General features: G+C 47.8%; 1 pseudogene; it reads left to right on the top strand.

Annotated features, from left to right (window-relative positions):
- The first annotated feature begins 203 nt into the window (after positions 1-203).
- On the top strand, positions 204-1,673 carry LOC143672007 (germ cell-less protein-like 1; annotated as a pseudogene).
- The last annotated feature ends 1,156 nt before the right edge of the window (positions 1,674-2,829 follow it).

Raw genomic sequence — 2,829 nt, 5'->3', positions numbered from 1 at the left:
GCCTTGGGAAAGATGTGCAGTGTCGTTACCCCCTCCCTGATAGGTCGTACCCTTGTCCGCAGGGTGGGATAGGGCGTGCCGCAACACCCTTGGTGACGTCGGGCAGGCGTAGGCTATTCCCAGCAGCACTCTGGGCTGAACCAGATCCTGAGGCAGACGCGCCCTATTGAATAAGTTTGTCTGGCACCTTTGAGGTAAGGGCCATGGGCGCACTGAGCAGCCGGATGCTGTGGCGCAGCAGGGAGCCTGACCCAGAGGAGCCTGGAGCTGTAGGGGAGGAGGTGGTGGTAGCAGCAGCAGTTGTAGAGGAGAGGGAGGAGGAGGGGGAAGAAGCAGGACCCACCACCAATCACGGTGGCCGCAAGCGGAAGAAAAGCTCAGAAGAGCCATTGGTGAAAGCCCCCAGCCGGAAGCTCGCCAAGGATAGGTCTGGGTCGGTTTATGAGGCTCTCTTCTTGAGGGGGAGGACAGCGACGTGCAGATCCGCGCTTTGGGGGAGGAGTGGAACTTGTACAGAGTCTGCTTGTGTCAGTCAGGCTACTTCGCTAGCATGTTCACTGGTGCTTGGCGGGAGACAACTATGAATACAGTTGAGCTGCTGATGCCTTATGAAAACATCGACCCTGAGGCCCTGCACGAGGCTTTTGGCTCGCTGTATGGAGATGCTGTGCTCATCCCGCCTAGCTGAGTCATTTCCATCCTGGCCACCACCAGCATGCTGCAGCTTGACGAGCTAATCCAACAGTACAGGGAGGTGATGAAGGAGACAGGTGGTGCCCAAAACGTATGCGGCTATTTCTATTCTGCTGAGACCTACGGGCTCCAAAGCGTCAGGATCACGTGCCTCCAGTGGCTCTTGGACAATCTGATGACACAGTGTAATGAAGAGCTATTACGAGAGGTCAGCCAGAAGCTCATGAAAGAGCTCATCTCCTCTTCAGAGCTCTTGGTGATCAAGGTGGAGATGGACGTGTACACCACGCTGAAAAAGTGGATGTTCCTGCAGCTGCAGCCAGCCTGGAGGGGGCCCCGCAAAAGCCTTATTGCCTGACACTGATGCATGGTTCACCAGGCACAGGAGGGAGTTGGAGGGCACCTCTTTTCTGGAGACCGAGCAGGGCAGAGTCTTTGTGCCTGTGATTCGGCAACTACGGCTCACCTACATCATCTGCGACCTGCCATCAGCATGTATCATTGACCAAGATGCACTGATCCCTGCCACGTGGCTGACCCCGGTGTACAAAGAACAGTGGCTTGCCCTGCTCCGAGCTGAGCAGACCAGGGAGCTTGGGCCTGTGGAAGCCTGTGTGTCCAATCTCAAGGGGAATAGCATGCGTTGAGGTGGCCAGCTCCGCAGGGATGAGCAGTGCAGCTGGGGGTGGGTATACTTTGTCAACAGGCGCATCATTTTCCAGCGCAGTGCTCTGAACAAGTCCTGTGGCCTCGGGGTCAGTTTACTCTGGCAGAGAAAGGTTGCATTCCGTCTACGTCTGTCCTCTTTGGATGAGGCTGGAAGAGCTGTTTTCAGGAAGGACACAGAATACCAGATGCTTTCTCTAAGAAAAGATCAAAAGCTAGAGATAGTGAACCTAGAGGGCCAAGACATTGTTTTCCCGATTTATATAACGTGTAATTTCCTGTATCTTACCCCAGAGGGGCACTGCCCAGAGTGAGGATTTGCGCAAAAGTCCAGAGAGCTGAGTACCTCTTCCCTAGGTGACAGGGATGGGCAGTGTGCTTGAGCTGTCAGCTCCCCTTGCAGGATCAACCAGCTTCTCCCATCTCAGCTGACAAGCTTCATCATGTGCCTTGTTGACCTGTAGCTCACAGCACTTGAGACTGTTTATAGGCAAATAAAATGAGCCCCTCAACACCTGCAAAACTCATTTGCCCTGTTAATGTGGCAGCCTGTCCTCCTGATTTACAACCAATCAACCCTCACCCTACTACCTGCATCTTTTCTGTGAAGAGAAATTGACTGTGATGACCAGTTAAATTTAGAGAGTTTTTTAGATGAATAACTATAGGATTTAATACAGTCCTTTGAGTTTTACTAATCTGAGTGAACCTGTTTTAAAATGTATATTTCCTTTAGTTTGATTAAATTAATGTTAAAGGAATATTTTTTATTCTCTTTCAGTTGTCCTGCTTAGAGCTGCCCTGCCCCACTCATTACCACCACCACTAGTTCCATTCTCAATGCTCCCCCTTCTCCATTCCCTTCCACTCACCATGTAAATTAACCCAGACTACACTGAGGATCTTTTGGTAGTTGGTCTTCAACCTTCGAACATCTTGCTGTGGATTAAATTTACTTTAACTTTCCTAGCATTTATAACCCTGGAAACATGTGCACCCTATATACTGTAGACGAGGTAGAAGGAAGCAGTTTAATTCTAGTAGGATATTCTTTTACTAAATGTAATTTTTTTCCTGTGGCATAATATCATAAATTATTTATGAACCTGAAAATATTCTTTAGACACACTGATGGCCTTTGCTCTTCAGAAATATGTGATGTTCAAATTGTATTTGGAAAGACTTCTTTCTGCTTAAGCAGAGGAACTCTGAATGGAATGCCTTTGAATAATAATGGAAATTACTTAGCATCTGGAAACAGGGCCTTCTTGTGAAAAATAGTAAATACACAACAGAGCTATAAATTTCAAAGCATAGCACCACACAATTAGTTGTAGAACATATTTCAGAGTTTGACAAATATAGAACACATTTCAGACATATAATAAAACATTATATCTGATGATGGTTGTGAATTTATTTGTTCAAATTGTATTCACTCATTTATATTCTTTCCAAGTATGTATTATT

The sequence above is a fragment of the Tamandua tetradactyla genome, chromosome X (assembly GCF_023851605.1).
Source record: "Tamandua tetradactyla isolate mTamTet1 chromosome X, mTamTet1.pri, whole genome shotgun sequence".
Lineage (NCBI taxonomy): Eukaryota > Metazoa > Chordata > Mammalia > Pilosa > Myrmecophagidae > Tamandua > Tamandua tetradactyla.
Note: the sequence above shows the minus strand (reverse complement) of the source record. Positions and strands in the feature narration are given on the sequence as shown.